Source organism: Hermetia illucens, chromosome 6 (assembly GCF_905115235.1).
Source record: "Hermetia illucens chromosome 6, iHerIll2.2.curated.20191125, whole genome shotgun sequence".
In the NCBI taxonomy this organism is placed as follows: domain Eukaryota; kingdom Metazoa; phylum Arthropoda; class Insecta; order Diptera; family Stratiomyidae; genus Hermetia; species Hermetia illucens.
Genome location: NC_051854.1, coordinates 49,298,488 through 49,322,310, shown reverse-complemented (window position 1 = coordinate 49,322,310; position 23,823 = coordinate 49,298,488). Strand labels below are relative to the sequence as shown.

Sequence of the window (23,823 nt, the reverse complement as noted above, 5' to 3'; positions counted from 1 at the left end):
TCGTCGCCTGTGTGGGCAGAGGCGCTTGCAAACTCTCATAGACGGAAGCAGGTGAACTCGGTTTACCGGCGGATGGCTTTGAGGGTATGCAGTGCTTTTAGAACCACATCAGATGAGGCAGTATTGGTGGTGGCAGGCATGATCCCGGTTGACATTCTGGCCAAAGAAATGAGTGTTCTGTACAATACAAGACATATGGAGGGGCATGCACAGCGTAGAAGTGCGGCAAGGTCAGAGTCGCTTGATCTCTGGCAACGCAGATGGGAGGAGTCTACGAAAGGTCGGTGGACGCACAGGCTCATTCCCAACATTAGGGTGTGGCTTGAGCGAAAACATGGCGAGACCAACTACCACATTACCCAGTTCCTCACGGGTCACGGTGGTTGCTACAGGCAGTATCTGCACCGCTTTGGGTTGAATGATTTTCCGAACTGTCCCAGATGCGATGGCATACCGGAGGATCCAGAGCATGTCATGTTTCACTGCCCACGATTTGCGATGGAGAGAAGGAGCTTAAACCAGGTGCTGGGCAGGAGCGGGACCCCGGAGAGCTTGGTTACTGAGATGCTGGAGTCCGAGGAGAAGTGGCTTGCGGTTGGCTCCGCAATCATCCAAATGCAAGAGGAGTTGCTGAAGGAACAAAGAAGGAGGAAAGCTGCAAATAGGAGAAGGATGAGTGCCTAAGAGCAAACCTACCCCGCAAAGTAATTTCTCAATGGTGGTCCCGCGGGGCTGGGGCTGGAGAGACCGGGGGTGGTTTTTAGTGGGTGTGAATCCCACACGCGCCCGCTGTAGTTCCGCCGTTCGGGCGGCGGAGCTGCGGCGGACGTGTCTTTCTAAGATTTGCCACCTCCGTGTAAAAAAAAAAAAAATATATGCCTTTGATGCTCTACCTGTTGAGAGAGAGCAAACAGACCATCAGCGTAGTGGAGGTGCTTGAGGAAAGATGCCATCGTTAATTGAATTCCTCTACGTTCTCTGGACAATGCAGCGTGGAGTATGTGACCGATAACAAGAAGAAATAATATCGGTGACCGGATGCTCTGCTTTGGACCTCAAAATCCTCTGAGATTTTACCTCGATGCAGCACGTGACATTTTGCGCCACCATATCTCGTTGTGATAATATCTATTAGTTTCTCTGGAATGCCCCTCCTACATAGAGTACCCCAGATACACTTCCTAGGAATTTTTGGTGGTATTGAAATGCAGGGCAGAGCAAGTGTTCATAAAGGAAGAAAGTGGGAGGGAAGAATGGGAGAGGTTGCTGAAAGGAATTGGAAGGCTAGGATGGTTAGGCCAGTGGAGGATGGGGAGGATGGGGAGGTTGAAATCTCCGCAAAGGAACAAAAGGAGGGAAGGTTATCTGACGGTAAGGAGTTCAGACAAACTGTCAAACAATTCTTCATACAGGTGAGAAGGGCTAGCACGGGGGACACAAGATACAATGAAAGGGAGGAAGGTGAGAGGAGAGACACGACGAGCAACACAATCAAAAGGAAAGGAGGAGGAGAAGACGAGTTCGACGGGGAGGGTATCTTTTATTGCAATTAAGACCCCATCGAGATGCATCCTGGGCCCTGTCACAGCGGAAAGTGGAGTACCCTTCGGGGAGCTCGGAGTTTACTATGGCATCGTCCAGCCATGTTTCGGAGATACAGATGGCATGGTGTTGCTGAGCCAACGTGGATAAATTGAAGGCCCCCAGCTTGGTTCTTAAACCCCTAACGATTTGATAAAACAGACAGACAGCAAACATGGATCCAGATATATAGCTCGGCGAGGCAGGCGGGTTGCCCTGAAATTTACCCGCGAATTGGGGCGCTTGTATGGCTTGATGAATACACCTTCAGGCTAGAAAGAAGGGTTGCCGAGGACGTCAACTTCGTGTGGATAAGGCACCCTGAAAGATGTAATCACCCGGTCGGTGTTGTCTTCTTTAGTCAGTTTAACGCAGAACAGAGGAGAAAGTAAACCAACTTTGCTCTTTATATACTCCAGAATATCGTCCGTAGAAGTTGTGAACGCTAGCCTCGAGATAAAGAGCTGTTTAGGTAGGGACGCCACCTTTAGCTTGGGGTCACTGGTATGGGTGGATGAAGTACCAGAATATGTGGCAACGGCGGGAAGTGGAGCTTCGTTGGCGACAGGAACGATGTCAAAAAGTGGGGCGGCTGTGTTCCGATTCGTGACTTGCTGAGGAGGCTGCGGATATTGTCCCGTTGTAGGCGCGATGGAGCGAGACAGGATCGGACCGTAACTCGTCGCATAGGGGCCGTTAGATCAAGGGTGTAGAGCCAGTGGAAACAACCCTGATGTAGGAAGGCATTCCAGACGAATTCAACACAGATTGAGAGGCCTGGTGTATAGACTCCTGAGACGAAGTTGAGGAAGTCACATTCTCGTCTAACGAATTCCTAAGCCGCCGGGAACACGTAGATACCGACGACTTAGTAGATTGCTGCATTTTTGGCACTGTACCAGTGTGGCAATCCACGTTTTCGGCGGAATTCAGTGATTGTGCTGAATCGGTGGGCTTGGTATGGTCATCCTTGGCAGAAGGAAATGTAGATACAGTAGAAGCCGCTGGTAGATGGAATCCATTCGACTTCGGTACCAAAGCAGCTTCAACGGGGCACTGAAAGGCTGCCAAGGTCGAGGACTGTTTATTAGGCAACTGTATTGCATCTGAAAGCGTGGAGCCATGGCATGTGTTGCAGCGATAAGCTATGTTTTTGACGAACATTGCTCGAATCCCTAAAAATACTGCAGGAATACCTAGGTATTTGATGTGGTAAGATTTCCCGCAGTAACCGTCGCAATCGAAGAAATTAGAGCGCGCGGATTCAGGTTCGTTACACTGCGCGCATCGGATGATGAAGGCTGATCGATAAAGCAGGCTGATTTCCGCTCCGGACAATCAACACCCTACGGGTCATCTTGGAACCATACGCAGAGTTTAGATCTTCGCTTCACCTGTTCTTTATCGATTTCGAGCAAGCTTTTGATAGGGTAAAGTTGGAGTCCTCTACATAGGAGGGGCATTCTTCTTCTTCTTCGTTTTCTTCAGTCTTTCTCCCGTTCACAAGCGGGGTCGGCTCCTTGTGATCGGTTTCGCCATTTAGCTCTTTCGAATGCCTGATCTGGGAGCAATCTCGAGGCTTTTAACTCCCCATCCAGCGTATCAAGCGTCATATTATAACAATAAACGCCACTTGCTGCACCAAGGTAAAATATCAGAGGACCTCGAGGTCCAAAGCGCAGTCCTCCAAGGTTGAGTTTTGTCACCGATAATTTCTCTTCTTGCTATCAATCACGTTCTTCATGCTTCTTTGCCTGGAGGACAATGGATAATGATATTTTTCCTCAAACCCCCCCGGTTCTGTTGATGACATATGTTTGCTCACTCACCGGGGTATGGACCTTGGGCAAATGGCTCTGGATTTGGAAGAGAAAAGAAATAAAGCTGAATTGAGGATAAACACATATGGGAATAGGACATGAAAAGTAACCAGCACTGTAACTCGAAAGCTCCAAGCCTTCGTTAACATCGGTCTGCGCCGTATCATCGGAATAGGTGATATACTATAAATGAAGAACCTCTCCCAAGATGGTCGATGAAATAAAATAGTTTTCTTCCGGTGACCATCTTTCAGTGTTTGCATTTCGAGAACAGAATTCACAATTCGCGGTGGAAAGGGAACGAAGGTTCCTTTTAAAGTGCTCCTTCCACCTTATAAGTTGCTTACCATTGTAAATGAGTCTTGACCACCATGAACTCACCACTCCATCAGCTTATTGCCAATGGGGTAGGTAGGTAGGTAGGTATCAGTGTCCGCTCCGAGGAGCCCAATTAGCGCTTTGGTGCGTCGTTTTGATGCCACAAACTCCTAAGACCGTGACTGTTATTATGGAAGCAAAGAGGCAGAATCCAGCCGGCTCGGATCTTGAGAGCCAGCCCGTAGCATTCACGAAAGAGAGCTGCTCTCCCACCCTGCAGCTAGAAATGTCCCTGGGGTTCCCAAAGGATGGTTTACCCAGTGTCCGCAGTCTGACTCTAGCTAGAGCTGGGCACTTGCAGAGAAAATGCATGAGGGTTTCCCTTCCTCATTGCCAATAGAACTCTCTGAGTTACTCTCTCAAGATATGTGGAAATATAGATAATTTACTACTTAACCATGAACATTAGTCTTTTTCTAAATGGATTCCAAGTTGCAGCACTCAACAGATTACAGAATATCAATTGACGCAATTTACCCCCTAATGCCCATAACACCATAACTTCGTCTTACAGCTAATTGCTTTAAACACATCGCCGACTCGGCGACAGGAAAGCCCATTGATGTGACTAATCGCATTTTAATCCACTTGGCAGCTAATAGACGTAGTTAGTAGTTTCCAATACCTTCAGTTTCCACAAAGCACAAGGAGGGGATTTATCGAGCTTAACTGGAGGGAGAGAAGGTTCTTAAGAAGGGATTAAAGTTGAATGCATAATGAAGACGAATGCTAGTCCTTTTAAGAATTCAATTGAGGGTACAGGGATTGGGTACAACTAGGAAACTTATCGGTCTGAAGCTAAGGGAGGGGGTTCATAGTTTTTTCCTTACATTATGAATAACGTGAAGTTAATATTTCATTGTCAATTTATAAGCCCCGAAGTTTACTTTCATGTTGCCATCAAGTCATCCAAGGCTAAGATTGTTCTCGAGGCTTTGTATAACATGGAATTTCTAGCCCCCTTTTCGAGGAGCTAAGTTGGATCCTTTTTCCATTTCCAAAGGGCATGTTCTCTCAAATAATATAATTTCCGATTTGATTGAACGTTTACCCTTCTCTCCCTTAAACTTATTTTTATTTATTTCCAAAAGCGCCCACATCAATTTCCCATAGAATTGAATTAACGCTAGACCAGCGCATAGTCAACTTCTTAGAAAAGGCACTTTTCCAGAAGCCGTCATTCATCGGCTTCAAATAAAGTGAAACCTTTGTGAATGGGAACGAGAAGGAATTGTTGCGAAATCAGCAAGAAAATCTGAAATCTGAAATGCCTAATGGAAAAGATATCGTTGGCACATAGACTAAATGTTTTCCTTCCACCCTTGAAAATTACTCCTTCTGCATTCTCTTGTGTCGTTCAACCCCCGCAACATCCTTGACTTGAAGAAATTATAATACTTTCCGGTATTTAGAAATTTCTCTTTTTGATTTGGGTTGTCTTCAGCTTGAGGGTAAATTGTGCCAATAAACTCAGTTCGTTGGAAAAGATACGTCGGAGGACATGTGAATGGGGTCGATATAAAATTGATTCGTTCACCTTCTGTCGATGGCACAAAAGAGGGTGAAGGAGTTTGTAGCGTCTTAGCTCAAATTTTAAGTATCGATACTTGTTCAAATACGAGTACATATATACTATATATCTGCAGATGCATGCGTCTGTACACACTCGCATATTGATATTCATACAACAAAACGTACTTAAGGAATTCCAAAACGGAGCGTTGAATGAAGAGGCTTCGGGATATGGAATTATTAGAGATGAGGACATGCATCTGAGTCTTTGAACCTTGTGAAGTGGTACCATAAAAAAAACCTTAAAAAGTCTGTGATTTATATTCACGTTTCAATATTTTCTTTTTCTTTTGCCTTGTGTAATTCAACGCGTACATAAAAGGCGTCGATTTAATGAGGACGTTTTATGGGAGTTGAAGGAAACTCGCTGTAAAGTTAATCTTGAAATATGACCCATGAGATTTTCTCAGGATTCTGCGAAATATTAAACTTTTTAATATGTTGCTTTTTCTGGATTTACACGTGTGTGTGGTGGGGAAGAAGTTACAGTTTCTGAGCACTCAGGCCGTGTTGGCCCATTGTACTCGCCAACCCCGTCTATCGGAATATTCCGGATTCGTTAACGTATCGCAGGATTTCCGTTAGTTAATGTGATGCTACTCATCGCAAATGGAGAACATCGGCACCAAAGATCTGATGCCTGATGCGTCCATAGGCGGGGCATTCACATAGGAAATGCTCCGTGGATTCTGCTTCCTCATTACAGGAGGGACACGTATCATCTTGAGTAATTCCTGTTCTGAACATATGCCCAGCTAGTGAACTATGGCTTGTCAGAATGCGGTTCTGGCAGGAACAGTTTGGTGTGTCGAGCAGTATTTAGGCTCTGCCACCTGTCATTGTGGGAAGCTTCTTCCCAATTTTTGAAAACAGACTTAGCCAATGCTAGCGATACTCCAATTGGTGGTTCCGGTCCCGGCATAGTGGATATTGACCCCTCCTTCGATAAAGCATCCGAGATTCGATTTCCCTCTACGCCACAGTGACCAGGTACCCAGAGTAGTTCCACCGCATAGAATCTGGAGATAGAGTTCAAACGATTTCTACATTCCTGGACGATTTTCGAGGTGTTCAAAGGACTACTCAACGCCCTTAATGCCGCTTGGCTATCACTGCAGATTGCAATGCGCCTGCCCTTCAACCGCTCGTCAATCACCAACACGACGAATGCATATACGAACATCGGCCTAATGATGGCAACATATATCCAGATTACCACATGAGGCCTGAGTCCCCATGTCGAGACAAAACTCCGTCTACACAGCCCATAAACTGTGAGAGCTCGTTTCATCTTTACCTCTACATGTTCGTTCGAAAGAAGTTTTTTATCTAGAGTGACTCCCAGATATTTCACTTCTTTGGAAAGTTAAAGGGTAGTACCCCTCATCTGAGGGAGGCAAAGTCCATCCATTTTTTTTCCTTTTTGCGAATAGTGCCATTGTGGTTTTATTTGGATTAACTGAAAAACCATGGCTGAGGCACCTACTGTCTATCAAATCAACGGCACGTTATATATTTTTACACGCCGTTCCAAGATCCTGATCAACAGCAAGCACAGCCATGGTATCAGCATAAGCTTGAGCGTGTAATGGCAAACTTTGCAGTTCGCATAGTAGTGAGTCGATCAGCATACTCCAAAGAAGTGGCGAGAGCACACTTCCTTGCGGGCAGCCCTTCGTTGCTTGAGCAATCAGATACCGATTGACGCCCACCTTAGCGCACAATAATCTCTGCATTAGCATAGCATGGGTCCACTTAATTTAAGCATCATCAACACCATACTCTCTGGCGGCATCACAAAGTTTTTGAAAAGGCGCACAGTCAAAAGCCCCTTCAATGTCCACGAACAGTTGCATCCTCTATCTTTGTGACCAAAGAATGAAGAGCACACTCACAGGACTTTCCACGTTGGTAAGCATGTTGGTTTTCACTAAGTGGGTGCGACTTAAGTACATTTCCACGAATGTGACCAGTCTCTCTAAAATTTTCAGGAAGAATGAAGTCAAGCTGATCTGTCTGAAGTTCTTTGGATTAGAATAGTCATCTTTCCCAGGTTTCGGTATGAAGACTACCTTAACCTTTTGCCAGGAGGACGGTACGTAGCCCAGAGCAAGACATCCTCGAAAAATATTTCTTCTTTCTCCCGAGTGATGTACTTCCAGGAGGGTCTGTACTGAATCCAGTCTTGAGTTCGTTAAAGTACCCTCGGGTTTTCTAAGAGAGTCCAACTTGGCCGACTCATCCCTTTTGAGGACTCTGCACAGCCTTGAAGTCTCTCTTTCACTTTCCAGTTCCTCACACTACGCTCTAAAGGAGTCTCGTTTCGGACATGTAACGAGCCTCTTATATTCACGCTGTGAGTTCCTGAAATTTAATCAGTCTTCGTTCTTATTACTTTTGCAAATCCGGTTCAGAAGTGGCCTAGTTGATTTCCTGAGTTTTTGCAGTTGCCGGTTCCACCAAGGAACAGTTGTACCGCTTTGGCCTCAGGAAATAGGACAAATCTCTTCATAGCACTCGAAAAGTGTGCAGTTCAGAGTTTTCAATTCATCATTTTGATGTATGCATGCATCGTCTGGTGGCTAAGACTGAACTTTGCTAACAGTAGGAAGCTGCTAACGCAGATTCAGAGACTTGGTTGCCTAAGTATTACTTGAGCAATGAGTACTACGCTGACTGTGGCACTTGAAGCTATCTTAAATTTACCCCCCAGTCACTTTGAGGTGAAACGGAAAGCAGCCAATGACGCATATAGACTCAATACCATTGGGGCGTGGAAAGGCGGCTGATCACACGGTCATGCGTCTATCGGGAAATTCCTTGACAAACATCCGGTAGCCCTGATGCCCACCGATCATATGGTTTCCAGGTTCGTCTTTGAAAAGACATACACTTTCGTAATCACCAAAAGTGAAGAATGGTCGACAAATGGCCATGAGTCCTTTCAGATTACAGACCTAATAATCTTCACCGACGAGTCAGCCATGGAGGATGGATCGGGCGCAGGGGTGTTCTCGGAGAATCCGATCATAGAACTGGCCCGACCCTTCGGAAAAATGACGACCATATTCCAGGCGGAGATATTTGCCATTTCATTGGCAGCAGAAGAATGTCTGCGACAAAAGTGGAGGGGTCGGACCATTCGAATCTGTTCCGACAGTCGGGCGGCATTATCAGCACTAAATGACAATGACATATCAAGCCAGTTGGTGTGGAGTTGTCATCAGGTGTTACTGAACGAAACATTCCTGATGTGAGTGCCGGGGTACTCTAACATCGCTGGTAATGAGGAGGCTGACAGACTGGCTCGCCGAGTGTCTGGATCCACAATGGTGGCGTCAGAACCAGCTCTTGGAATCCGACCATCTACTGTCAAGTTTACTCAGAATGATAAAATTGCAAGGATTCACGCAGCCGAGTGGAGAAATTTGGACTCTTGCCGGCAGGCGAAAATCCTTGTAAAAAGCCTAGGGCCACCAGAGCGAAAACCCTAGTAGGGTGTTTAACGGGACACTGACCTTTAAACTACCATATGGAAAAGATTACGGTAGTGGTTTCGGCTATGTGCAGCCAATGTGAAGAGGAGGAGGAGACGGCGTTGCATTTTTTATGCTACTGCCCGGCATCCTCACATCTCAGACGAAGACAACTTGGCATGGTTTTTTTCAATGAAGAATCTGTACACTCTCTGCCTCTGGAGAATGTTCTCAGATTCACTAAAGTCTGCGAACACCGTAGGCAGGAAGTCATTGAATAGGCGATTTACGGGGATAGTACAATGAGAAGAAGAAGAAGAAGAAGTTCATTGAACTTTGTCCAATCCATTTTCCTAGGGTTCCGTCTTTGAACTGCAGACTGTTCGCCGGCGATAGTCAGATTGAATTCTAGGTATCGGTGATCTGACAGTGAGATCTCGTCTAACACTCGCCAGTGTGTAATAAACTGTAACACTTTTGAGGTACAGATTGTTAGGTCAATTACTTGGCTTCTTCTCGGTCCCACGGATGAACCCCTAAATATAAATTTTCCTCCCTATGGCAAACACCAGAAGGAAGTGAGAAGGGTGACTTAATTCAGTTTCTCAGAAAGGAGCTAGACTCACATTGGTATTCGCTTGTTTTTGAACAAGCTTTCATTACTTTCTAGCTAATACCAAAAATAGAAGCAAATCAAGTCAGACCAGAGCTCTTATTTGGCATCTCACTAGATTCCATTCGAAAGAATTTGCGTCCCCTCTTAATATGCATGATAAGCGCAAATTGTGCTTAAGACGGATGGATTCACCACCCTGTATTTTTTTAGGTAGGAAGAATGATTGGGAAAGTCCTCCCTGCCATCAAAGAACTAGCCTGGAACTATTTGACGCGTTACGTCCGAGTAACCGTTCTCCTTTCCTGCCTTAGAGGGCTTTCAATTCCTTTCACTAACCGGAAGGGAGATGAGATAGGAAATTCCTAGTCCAAAGAACCCCCTACCACCCGATCTCTCCATCGATCGTGCTCAATTTTCTTCGCAAAAAGAAGAGTCCGAACGAAGTGTGCAACACGGCTGTCTGACAACGCCTTTCAGCATGATAAAGCTGCCTGAAAAGAGCTCCTCTATGCTTGCAGGTGAAACTAAAAACCTCCTCGCTTCCCCATCATGCTTTCGGTTCCACCACGCGCCAAAGTTGCCAACTGGACAGTCCACCTGCTTCTTGACCAGTTTTCCCAAAAGAGTTGCAATTTCTTCAGTGTACGTATGTTGCCGGTCTCTACGGGCAACCACTTTTTTTGGGTCCCCTTCGCCGTTCCACTCATGAAAAGGTCTCTCTCTATCTCCTGTTAAAAGTAATACCCCTAATGTTTGCCACTAGTCGACTTTAGACCAAAATTTTATTTGTTCGAAAAATTTCATCAGGGATTGTCTTTCTGGTCGAGGTGACTGCTTCGGGTTTTCCTAACACAAGGCTCAAACCATGAGCAGTCATCCATCCGTTTATTCCTCGCATTAATTTCGCAATTCAATATCCGCAAGAGTCAGCTCGAACGTAGAGAGTAGAGTGCCTAGCATACTCGTATATGCCCAACTCTGCAGTAAAGCTGGCAGCACGTACCACTTCAATGAGTTTAGTTCTGATGAGCTTTGCGAGCACATTGCCGGTTGAGCAAAGCATATAGAGGAGCCAACTCCGGGTCCCCTTTATAAGGCTCGCCATACCACAAATGTCCTCTCCGGACAAGCATTGAATGCGCCGAACAGGTGGTTTTACCACCTGTATATGTACCTTTATTATAGAGGTATCACGTTGCTGAGTACCATCTATGAGATATTCTCCGCTATCTTGCTAGCTCGGATAGCCCCATACGCCCAGAACATCATTGGCCCATACCAAAGAGGCTTCACTCCAGGCAAATCAACAACAGATCAGATTTTCTGTCTGCGGCAAGCGATGGACAAACTGTTGGAATATAGTCACCAGTTGCACCATCTATTCATCGACTTTAAAGCCGCCTATGATAGCATAGCCATGGTAAGACTGTACACGGCCATGAGAGAATTCGCTATCCCGAAGAAATTGATAAGACTGACTAGGCTGACCCTGACCAATGTGCGAGGCCCGATAAAAGCACCAGGAACACTCTCAAGACCATTCGACATCAACAACGGTCTGCGACAAGGGAATGCCCTATCATACGTCTATAACCTGGCCCTCGAGAAAGTGATCCGTGATGTTGAGGTAAATGCAAGAGGTACGATCCTCTTTAATTCCACCCAACTACTGGCCTATGCTGACGATATCGACATCATGGGAAGAACGACCAGAGACGTACAAACTGCCTCCATCCAGATTGAGCAGGCGGCGATTGGCGCGAGATCTTGGGCTGCACATCAATGAAGGCAAGATAAAATATATGGTGTCAGCGTCAGCAACGAACAACATCAAATCGCACTGGTCAAACGGGAAGAATAAAGATAGGAGAAAACAACTTTGAGACCGTTGATAATTTCTCCTATCCAGGGTCGAAAATCACAACCGATAACAGTTACGATGATGAAATCCGCGCACGGTTGTTGGCAGCCAACAGAGCCTATTTCAGTTTACAAAAGCTGTTCCGCTTGAAATGTCTCACCATAGGCTCAAAGCTCTTACTGTACAAGACAATGATCTTGCCAGGCCTCATGTATTCCTCGGAAACTTGGGTTCTTAGCAAGAAAAATTGCGAACTCTTGGTCGCGTTCGAGAGAAGAATCCTCCGAAGAATTTTTGGCCTCCTATATGTGGATGGACGATTCCGTAGCCTACATAACGATGAAATCTATGAGCGATGCCATGACCGTCAGGTTGTGTATAAAACCCGGCTCAATAGATTACGGTGGGCGGGTCATTTAATCCGTATGGATGAGGATGATCCAGCCCGGAAAGTCTATAAGGGCAATATGTATGGTTGAAAAGAAGACGAGGCAGACACTGCCTAGATTGGAGCGATGACGTAGTTCAGGACGCCAGACAGCTTTTAGGGATATCGAATTGGTGCACCTCGACCCAAAACTGGAATGTCTGGAGTTCCTTATTAAGGCAGGCCTTGACCGGATACTGGTTTTTGCGCCATTGATGATGGTGATATATACCTTTGCGGGGATACTATCTAGTACAGGCGATTATCCAGCTGGGCGACAGTGGGAGAGTTGTATTTCTGACCGGAGTGTAGATACCTTAGATAACGCGATTATGTCTGGTGTTGCGCATATTGTCGACCATGTCGCGAAGAGGCATAACGAGATGCCTAGCCGACTACGAAACGATGGACGCGGATCAATGAACGTAAGGGGCTGAAGGCTTTATTGATCGCTGCGAGTGATACTGAGTATTAACCGCGTTACCGTTCGGAACCCCGGTAAGTTCAACGTGGTGTGCGCCATCAGAAACGGGAATTTGAAATTCCGCTCGTGAGGGAAGCAAAGGTTGTACCGGGTAGTAATGATTTCAGAATCGTATAGCGCCTCACGAAAGAACTTACATGTGGTCACGAACTGTCGATGCCCTCTTGAGGGACGTCAACGCTCGATTCTTCACCCACAATGACGAGCAGCTGAAGAGGTGGATGTATTTCAACCGTATTGCGTCCAGTAAAGTTCCACCTCTTGTGGATGATGTCAACATAGCAACTGGATACGGACTGGCCCTCCAAATAGAAGGGAAACCATTTCGGCCATCAATGCGCTCAGTCGGAGTATAGCCAAAGATCTATTCATCGCTGCGCCTGTAGTTTCTGTAAATCTGCTACTTGTAATCTGAAACCTTCTTGATGGGGTAATAGTTACGCCCGTGTAGTTTAATGCGAGTTCCAGCCCTTTAAACCTAACAACTTGGTCTTCGTAAGACACGAATTTTGTGGTCCAAATCAGCGCCCGGTTCTGACAGGCGACAACGGTACTAGTCTATACTGAGTGCATGGCCCAGCATTCATACTGGTGCAACTCTTACTAGGATGCCAACAGCTAAAAGCTCGTCTGAGAACACTTCTTCTTTTTCTTCAGCCTTTGTCCCGTTCTCAAGCGGGGTCGGCTCGTCTTGATCCGTTTCGCCATTTAGCTCTATCGAATGCCTGATCTGGATGCAATCTCGTGGCTTTTAAATCCCCATTCAGCGTACGGCTTTTAGGGATATCGAATTGGTGGATCTCGGCGCAAAACCGGTATCTCTGGAGTTCCTTATTAAGGCAGGCCTAGACCGGATACCGGTTGTTGCGCCGTTGATGATAATGATGATTCAGCGTATCAAGCCACCGTTGTTTTGGCCGGCCTTTTGGTCTTTTACCATCCAATTTGATGTTTAGACCAATCTTGGCAAGTGATTTATAATTAGCGCGAATTAGGTGACCATACTATCGAAGACGCTTCTCTCGCAATTTTCCCACGATCGGTGCAACCCCATATCAGTCACGGATATTCTCATTTCGGATGTGATCAAAACGTCTTACGTCACTCGTCCAACGCAGCATCATCGTCTCCATTACTGCAAGACGCGGTTCATTATCTTTTCTGGACGACCAACATTCAGAACAAAAGAGGGCGACAGGGCGGACGACATTGCGGTAAATCTTAGATTTGAGACGTTTGTTGACACGTCGGTCACAAAGAACACCAGTTATGGAACGCCACTTGAACCAGGTTGCATTAATGCATAGCGTAGTTCTCCATTGGCTGATAGGGTTGATCCGAGGTATTTAAATCGCTCATTTCTGGGAAGGTCACTGCCGCTGACAGTGATTGTGCCTGTTTCATGGAGATCGGTCATCAAAAACTCGGTTTTATTCAAATTCAATCTGAGACCATGTTGTATGAGGCGATCATTCCATTTCTGAACAACATCATTTTTGTAATTAGATGCTAGGAAAACATCATGTGCATAAAGAAGTGTATTGGGCGCTGGATGTTGGATGTCTCGTGTGATGGTGTCCATAAAAAGAACAAAGAGGAGTGGTGAGAGGGCGCTACCTTAATGAATACCAACAGGGACATGAATCGACCGATCGATCGGAACAATAACTATTTTCCAAAACTTTGTCAATAGTTTGTCTGCGACATGTCATCGGGGTACGAAGGCCTGATTTCGAACAAAGAACTTGGTCATTTACCGGTGAAGAAGTTTATGAAAGGTGGAAGTGGTGATGGATGAGCCACCATTAAAGAGGGCGTCAATTGCATTGAAAGCCACTCTCCCAAGATGGGTGACGTGGGTCGCCCCAAGAGCTCTTTGCGCAGAACAGAGAAGAGCAGTGTGAGCGGCTCGGAGAGTCCTGAGGAATTTGAAGAGCATTTCATTGACCCGTGACACGTATGCGTAGTTTCCCATTAAGGCACGGATGGGAACGATACAGAAGCACTATTTTATCGACAGACTGATAGGTTTAAACTGGGCCGACCGATAAAAAATCGCTGAGCAATCTCGGTCCTCTGTATCATGGGTCGTAGTGACGGTAACTTCGCGACGGGAACGCAATCTCTTTCGTCTTTTTCTGAATTAATTTGCTCAAATAATGCATTCCATAATGTGCAATTACCTTAATTTTTGCCGCAGATTGCACATTATTGAATGCATTCGGACGAATTGATCTTGACCGAGAGGAATGATTTGCCGCATGCGTAGGTGCACGCGCATGTTGCTGCAAAATGAACTCATGGGCATGGGGACCGGTTCGTGGGTGGACAGCTGATCAACGGCCGGTGGGATTCATTGTTTTGCTGGAGCTGTGTAGACTAGAGTTGGTTGGTTTCTTGGTCTCCCGATTTTCAGCTTCGGACATTAAGTAAGGTAAGTTTTCTTTTCAAAATTCTTAAAACTAAATACTGGATTGGAGAATGCATTCCACCCTCGTAAAAGGTAAATCCCAGGGGATTTTTTTTTGTAAGACGAGAATTGAAAAACGCTGGGATTCGGAAAGGAAGTTGGTGAGCAAAGGGATGGATGTCGTGGAGGCGTAGTCGGAAAGTCAGGGAATTAGTTTGATGAACTAGCGGTGCATAGTTTTCGATATTGTAACGACGTTTTGGTAAATTTGTGCATGGGCGTGAGGCGGCAAAATGAAAAGGGACTGAAAACATAGTCTGCCAGGAGGACGTGATTAACGAACGCTAGTTAATCACGTCCTCCTGGCAGACTTGTCAAAGAGGAGCTTGCTTATCTGCCACGTGTAGTGATTTGTAACGTCCAAGAATTTCTGGTGGGAGTGTGCGTAACATTTCCCCCCTCGCGTATGTGTCGCTGGGAGAACCCCGGAAAGAAAATAAGGAACAGAAAAACAAAAGTATTTCGGTATATTTTTTTGCCAAGCAATTTTCCTATTAAAAAAAAAACAAAACAACGACAGATACACGCCACGCCGAGCTCGGAGTGTAAAAACCGTGTAAGTGATTTCATTTTTCTTGGTTTTTTTGTTTATGAATGAATTTGAACAAAAGTTTTTTTAAATTGAGGGGTTCCTCCCTTTCCCCTCCTCGCAAAACCTTTTTAGTGACATCTTCTAAATAATGGCCTGAGGATATCAAGGATGGCAGGGAACCTCAGGGGCCGCGCTGCAATAATTATCTGAGGCAGAAGAAGCAATGATCGGGTCTGTGATCCATCGTGAATCTTCCCTCCCGATCGCACACGGGTTTTTTCGTTAGGCCATCGCGAATTCTTTTGTTTGTTGCTTAGTTTTAAATCCGGTGGGAGCCTACGCATCGCTATAGACTTGTTAATTTTGTACTAATGACACGTAAGAGATCAAAGGACACCCCCCCCCCCCCCCCCCCCCATATTCCTGAGCCTGGTTAGCACAGTGGCGGGCAAGAACACGCCAACCGAGCACTTTGATGGAGTTTCTGTCTTTACGGGCGGACTCTCACGGTCATTTTCGCTAACTTTTTAAGTTTCTGGGATTGCCCTTCCATCTAGGTCGTTTCCGGCCACTCAGGAGGGTTGTTCGATCTTCCTATTTGTTTTAGGTTCATTACAGAGTTCTGCGACTTCCTCCGAATGGGAGGCCGTCTTAGTCACGCCTCAAGCCCTTATGAGCAAAATCATCCCGTCAACTTACAAAAATGCCATGCCGGCCTGCAGATATACAAGAAAAATATCTAATATGGATGGAATCGGATTATCAAGTCTCTAATTCGGCAAGGATACTATATTAAAGCTTTGTAACAGCTGATCTTCCAGTAGAAGGAGTTTCGTTAAACTTTATATTTGTAACCATGATTTAAGCGATCCTTTGCAAATTTAGGAAGCCCAATCTAAGGCATTGCACTAGGATTTCGGTTTAACCCGAAATGCCACAGTCCAATGTCAGAGGGAGCCTCCCAGGAGTTGATATAGCTTCTAATGGGACGTTAAATTTGCACTTTCTTCCGGGCATATCGATTTTTGAGCACAACTATACGTTATCGTTGATCGAAACAATATGAATTGTCTCTATTACTTGAATTCTAGATGTTACATTCTTGCTGTCGTTTCAAGATGTGTCAAATCTGATATTCATACCTTTGCTACCATTTTCAGCTAAGGGTTGCTTATGGTGAGTCAATCGATGGACAGACTTTCAATGAAACAGGGGCTGGAATATGAAAGCTTGGCAGTCATTTGACTGTCGCTTTTAGTTCCCCACGTAGTCGAGGAGGGTGATCAGGCCCGAGTCTGCAAGGGACTCATCGGAAGTGGCTGTGCCACGAAGCCTCACCGGAGGTTCTCTGGTACCATGGGAACCGGGACTGCCCTCTGAGAGCGTATGCTCCGGGAGAACCTCTGGAGGATGTGTTCTCGGCCCGGTTATTTGTGGTTGGCCCCCTAGTGGGAGTTTCATGGTGGTTGTGGTTATGCCTACATCGCGGGCAGAGCTCCTCGGGGCTCAAGCGTGGAGTTGCGCTGTGCAACTCGGGTGCCGTAGCCCTTAGTTGTGGCATAGGTGTTAGATAGGCCTCACATCCACTGGTATGAATGCTGAGCCTGCACTCAGTATAAACCAGTACCGCTATGCCAGTGATGGCGGGGCTCTGATTGTGGTCCCAAAATCAATCCGTGTTCGAAGAGGACCATGGGATTATGCCTACACGGCAGGTACTCACGTTAAGCCCCCAGAACTTTTATGTCGCTTTTAGTCGTCTCTGACTGGAATAGCGGTTTCCTTATAACATTTTTCTCAGAAATTAAAAATGCTTTTTGAGACAAGCCAGCCCAGTTCTGCCTAACTCCGCTCTCATGAATAATTAGAATATGCCCTGGATTCTTTCAAACAGCAGTTTTACTAGGAATTTCCTGAAAAAAATTCTCCAAGCAGCAAAGTAATTTCCTAAGTTTTAATAGTCCTAGCCCATTCAAATTTTCACCCCAAGGAACAATATAAAATCAAGCAATTCACCGACAGCTTATCTCCGTCATGCATAATTTCCATATTCATTCGGATTGAACTGTGCAGACGATGAAAGATGCGTAGATTATTCGAATTCTATTCAGAATTAAGGATTCCTTCTTTGGGGGTAGCATGGCAAAAGCAGAAAACCTTTACAAGGTGGTTTCCCGTTCAGTAAGCTTCGGAATAAATTAGAATCAATTGAGATTTCCATCCAGCACTTCCGCAAATTAGTATGTAAGGGGATCATCATATTGTTCCATAATTGAAATTTCGATGTTATCCTGAAGGCACACCTTTTTGCCTCCATTTGGCGCAAAATGTTCTCAAATTAGAGCTTGACGCCTCTATGCGATGGGGTTTATAATGAGCCTGAAGAAGATAGGGCTGGTCTGAATTTGAGGAGGTATCGTGACTCCTGGGCTATAATTTGTAGTAACTATTCGGCATCAGATAATAGTCTTGCTAGTCATATTTGAGATTCAAACGAGTGACAAATAAGGGTCACATTTCATATTCGTTTACATATTCGTTCCCAAAAAATTCATCTAAAAGTGGTTATCGGAATGTCGGATAAGGACAGAATCCTCTTTAAACAAAGAAAGGTAAGGTATGGGTGTCCAATACAAAAAGGGGTGCGAAAGTATACAGTGAACGTCCCTTCACTTCAAACAAATTCTACCTTCCTTACTTTTATCTAAAAATTTCAGGCATTTACCTAGTCCCATCTCATGCTGAAGAAAGTCCTAAGTCGACAAAAATTCCTTCCAGAAAATGTTCAGCAATAAATGATATTCGTGGCGTTCCTTGTTGAAATTCACGGTGTAAATTTATAAGTGGCATCCGGTTCATGAATTTTTCAAAATCTTTCCGCGACAATGGGGTGGATAAGGGAAAAATGTTGCAAACCCGATTATGCAAAATAATCGTCGTTTTTCAGGTTGCCTATGGATGGGCTGGGAACAGAATAAAGAAGTAGTGAAATTTGGAAAGAAATCCCTTAGCAAATTTGAGTAAAAGAGTGGGGTCAAAAGGGGTGGTTGTCGGTATGGTGAGGCTGAGGAATAATTCTATTATATTTACAGTTTGGGGATTTCATAATAAGCATTATGTTCATCAAATCCTGAATTTCTCGCTGGGCGGAAGTATATCAAAAATGTCACAGAATGGGACAAGGTAATGACCCCAATGGGGAAAATGTTTTGCGTGTGTTTTTACTTGAATATGAAACTGAAGGATTGCGTCCATTGCACGCATGGTACAGCGAAATTGGGATGCTGGGGGGCTTAAATATTCCGCATTTTTGCACTATTTATGGACAGATAAGCCTGAGGTATTTCAATAGCCCTATTTCTACAATCTCAATTGCGGCTCAATATTTATCGACCAATAAAACCAGGCAAAGTGTCCTACGAGAAAAATACTCTACGGTCGTGAACACAAAACGTTTTCCACTTTATCCTATGATGCATTTATTTTATTGGAAACCACTTCAAATTACCTTTTATGACGCTCTCGTTGATCCTTCTATTTATCCGCCGATAAGGATTCCACCATGAAATTCGTTTAGTTCACACGGGGTTCAGTCACTCTTGCCGAACCTTCGCTGAATCAAAACTGGACACATTGGGTTCGGAGCCGGCAGTAACAGCTGAATGGAGGCACTGGCCCTGATACCGGCTTTCAATTAAATGGTTTTAATCTGTATTCATTCCTGATGGGGAGTTATCGTGTGGAAGACTTAATTTGTATTCAGATAACGTTGATTCGTTGATGCACTATATCGGCTTCATGTGGATCTGAAAATATGGAAAGAGAAGTTTTAGTTTATTGTGTCGTTGAAAGTGGTCAGGGTGGAGGCACATGATTTTTTCGAAACTAAAATTAAAGTTTCTGGGGTCAATGTGACGGTGACCTTTAGGAACCAAGATATTTCATCATGGTGCCAACAGAGAGATCCAACTATAAATTCCCACGACTTGGAAATGTTCGAGGGGGTGAAAATCAGTTAAATCATATGTGAGTTGGCAGACTCGATAATCATGTGACCTGCTCCAGCTTAGTAGAGGATACTCATCGACGGCTCCTGTTAAAAGCTAACTCAAAAATCCTGTTCCTTAGAGGGAGCATAGACCTCTGACAAGCTATTATCCTTCAGATTAAATTTGACTAATAATCAGTTCCTCATAACTCCTTTGGGAAGTCGTGCAAAACCAGACTGGGAGTAGCCTTTTCTGACTGACAACCATCTAGGTTGCTGGTGGTCACGTTTTTGGGACATTATTTGGAACAACTGAAGCCACAGCCAGCCTAGCACAACTAAAGGTGTTAAAATATAAAAGTTGAAACAGCATACGCCCATTCCTGCGGAACCCAGGTGTGCTTGGCTATTACTATGTAAACTCCGAACACTCGAAGCACTTTCGGTTTCGCTTAAAGCCTTTACCCTGGTATATGACAAATATAATGATGGAAAAAATGATATCGGGAGGAGAATCAGAGAACGATTGGTCGGCTTCAAGCCATAAGTTAACAGTTATTGAAATGGGTGAAGGAAGTATCAGCCATAGTACATAGAAGGGATAGTGGGTTCACAGAAGAATTGCATTGCTAACAACCAAAAGAGAAACTGGAACGAGCTCAAAGCGCATATTCGATCCAGTATGTAAACTGTGTCCTCCCCTCATAATAGATTCGCTACGATATAGAAAGGAGGGGGGGGGGGTAGGCTAGGTGTATGCGTTTCCACACCGAGTAGCTGGACTACTAACTAAACACGTCCCTGTCATCAGAGAACTAGCCTGGAATCGTTTCACACATTACTTCCAGCTCCCGCTGTCCTGGCTTTACGAGCCTTCAAGTCAGAGAATTCCTTTCACCAATAGGAGGGGAGGGGCAGAAGGAAGTTGTTATTTCAGGGAACCCCTTGCTATCCGATCTCTCCGGCGGTTGAGCTTAATCTCCTTGGCAATAAGAAGAGCCTGAACATAATGCGCATTATAACTCCATCTGCCAGCGCTTCTCAGCATCTCTTTGACAATGTTGTGTGGAGAGCTCGCCTGTGTCTGCATAAAGCTTCTAACGAAATTCGTCCCACTTTTCACAAGAGAAAAAAGTGTGTTTGGCGTTGCCCGCCACTTCATCGCAGAACACATAACCAGAAGATCATGCCCCCTCAATATTGTGCAGGTAAAACGGAAAACCTCCATGCCCACTTAGAAGTTGGCCGAAAAAATAATCAAGATCACCATGCGTTCGGCTAAGTCATGGATCTAAATTGTCAATAAGCTGCGCAGTCCAGCTGCCTGAGTGTGCGTTGACGTTATTAAATTTTCGTGCTTGCGCCTGTAGATACCTTTGCGCCTCTTAGCAAGAAGGGCAACTCTGGACTGGATTACTCTCACGATCACCCTCACAGCCGGTTCTGAGACAGTGCGATAAGCAGACTCCGCACGCAAAGCTCCCCGTCTCTGCACTTTAGCAAGGCGTTTATGATGCACCTCCTTGTTAAGGGCATCAGCGCCATAGAGCAGAACGAACTGCGATGCTCTCATAAGAGACGCCTGCTAGCAGATATAGGGCCCCTAATATTCGCCATTAGACTCTGTAGTCAACTTACCGATCGATATGGGACGGAGGGTCAGAATTATTTTTCTGATCAAGATGGCTGCTTCCGTTTTTCCAAGCCCAAGGCTGAAACCATGAGCAGTCTGAAGAGATAGCTTGGCACGTGGAATGAATTTTCTAATGTGCTTAGCATATCTGTTCATTTTATGGAATTGAGGGTATTTTTGTTACCAAGCATCATGGGGAGCACTATCCGTCGAGATTGGCGACTGTGTGCCTCGGTTGGGGGCCATAAGAATAAGCCCCCGCGGCGCCAATTACTTCAGTGAGTCTACTAATGATGAGCTTTCCGGACCGAAACTTTGGCGTAGATCCGGTGTTTAATACTACGAGGTTCTTGTCGCCATATCCACGATCCGCTTCCCTCTGGAGTCTGCCATGTTCCATTCAAGGGCCCTATCATTTAAAACACCGCCTACCAGGATTCGCTCCTCCTATCCCTAAACACCGTATCCAGTCGCTTCACGTAAAGAGAAGATGCCCCGTTGTCTTTGGTTTTCATCCTGCCGCAGGTCTTTTTTGGGGCCTAGGAACTACTTGGATAATGTCTCCTTCATGGACGTTTTCCCCAGTTCGCTTTGCAGTGGGCTATCTGCGATCTGTTTTGCGTTTGCTGTGTTCGCAGCGAGAAGTACAGCTGTTTATGTTTTCTGCACGTTTTCCGCTGCAGTCCACGTTCGCCTTTAGAGGGAGATGAGGTCCAGTGGTCTCTCTTTTCCATCAGCCCGTTTTTGACACCTTTGCTGACATTCTTCTGGAGGAACGTTACCGCCGCATCTGATTTACTACTGTCGCGTATTTCATGATGCCTTTTCTCTTCGGATCTAGCTAGGATATCGGGTATTTCAGCCCTCGCTACCTGTACAAGAAATGGATTGCAATTTCAAAAGAAAAATTGCGATGCAAAGAGCGATGGAGTGACTAAACCACAGTCGGCCTGCACCTGCAGTCTCTTAAATGCCGATGGGATCTGGTAAGGTAGGTGAAAATTATATCTACCAAAGTGCTCAAAACCCGAAAATTAAAAGATAATCCTCAGAAATCCTGAGACGAGAATTTCAGATATTTTTGGCTGTGAGCATTTATCAAAAATGTTCGTCAGCGATAAAGATACCCATAAAATTCTTGCTGACAGCCTAAACAAACATGAAAACGTCACTCATAGTCTAAACAAACATATCTGACCGCTTGGCCGAATCATTTTTTATTCGATCACCGGCCGCTAAACAGTCAAAACGGACAGACTAAGTGCATCCGATTCACGTTACGGCCGCTAGTCAAATGCGGAGTATTCAGGCGTAACTGACAGGCCGAACTATACGGGGATGGTGGGGTTAAGGCCGCATTTGACCATCGGAAGTAACGTGAATCAAATGTAGTTGGTTTGTCAGCTTTAACTGTTCAAACAGTTTCCGTGTAATGCTAACATTTTAGATAACCATCAAACCTTAGGGTGCAGTAAACTTAAGAAAAAAGGACAGCTTTGACCTGCTATAACTTTTTTGATAATACATAGTAGGACGTCCACTAAACATTTTACAATGTTTCACAATACTACCTTCATTACTGCCAAGTTTTATTATTTTAGAATAAACTGTTTTGAAGTGTTTCTAGTCGGTGTCCTTGTGCCCTGTAAGTCGAGGAATTCAAATATACTCAATGTGTACCTCGCTTGTCGTAACAGGCGACTAAAAGAAAACTCACGACCTAAACCACTGGCTATAAAAAACGGACTATGGTTTCTGGAATATGTGTACGTTCTTCGACAACGGTATCAAGAGTCCCCAGAATGTTTACTAAGCTCCAATGATATAAGCTGGACATTCTGGGCCTAGGTGAAAGAAGGTTCATGGACTCTGGAGAGTACTCCTCTCCTTCTTGCGGCAGTGTGCTTTGGTATTCTGGAAAGCCATTCTGGGAGCCATTTTCTGAAAGATTTCTAACTGCAAGATTCCGGTTAAGGGACATAGTGGAAAAGGATGCTTTCTGCAAGCAATTACACGCAATTCAGGAGAGGCTTCCAAAATGTGACAATGTGATCGTGGTGGGTGAAGGCCAAGGTAGACTCTTCAACACCTCGCTCGACATTTGGTGGGGAAGTATGGTCTTGACGATTGTCACGATAATGGTAGGAAGTTTATGGCTTATAAGGAGCCCGCCATAAGGTCAATTGTGTTTTAAACCAAACCGACCACTTCGCCATCAGCAGAAGACAACTCTTAAGTTTTGTATTCGTAAAGTGAGACGCTGATATCGGCCCAGAAAGGGATCATCATGGTGGTCGATTATATTCGGTTGCATGTTACGTCCGCTACTTCTCGGAGGGTTGGATAGCTGCGACCCCCCAAGTTCAACAAAGACCATACTACGCAGGTCGTCGTGAAATCGGATCGATGAACCAAATGAGTTGAAGGCTCCATTGACCGCTGCAAGTGATGACGATTCTAACGCACTTGAACTCCAATACCGAGCCAAATCGCGATAGGTAAGATTACAAAGAAAGGCACCTGTTTTAAGTGAGATGATTGGACATGTATCAAGAAAATGTTGAGAGCTTGATAGGCCGCCTTCAGCTAGTGACTCTCCTACATTGACCATATCAGAGTTTAACTTTTTGCGTCACCTGCTCCTTATCGATTGGAAGGAAGCTTTCGATAATGTCAACAGGAAGTGGATCCGGTGTAGCGGCATTCCGGAGAAACTAATAGCTATTATTAGGGAGACATATGATGGCGGAAAATGTCACGTACTACACCGGCATAAAATCTCAGAGAAATTTAAATTCCGAAGCGGAGTCCTTCAAGAGCAGAGTGTTAGGAAGTTTGGATCAAAGGAGTGCCTTGAGCATCTCGAAACGCGCGGAAACAAGCATGAAGGCCAATCTGGCAGCTGTTAAACAGAAGTCTGACTTAGACGAGTCATCCCCATCATTTTGTTTTCAACCAAAATTATTGTCGGAATTAGGATAGGAT

The 23,823-nt window shown here is 45.1% G+C and overlaps 1 protein-coding gene across 3 annotated transcripts in view; it reads right to left on the bottom strand.

The window, feature by feature from the left end:
* The window catches only part of LOC119660349, a 585,741-nt gene that overhangs the window by 352,350 nt on the left and 209,568 nt on the right, over nt 1-23,823 (bottom strand). For all 3 annotated transcript variants that reach the window (XM_038068845.1, XM_038068843.1, XM_038068844.1), the window contains exon 2: nt 18,726-19,023. The gene's annotated coding sequence lies outside the window, so the exon portion shown is untranslated. The remainder of the gene's footprint in view (nt 1-18,725; nt 19,024-23,823) is intronic.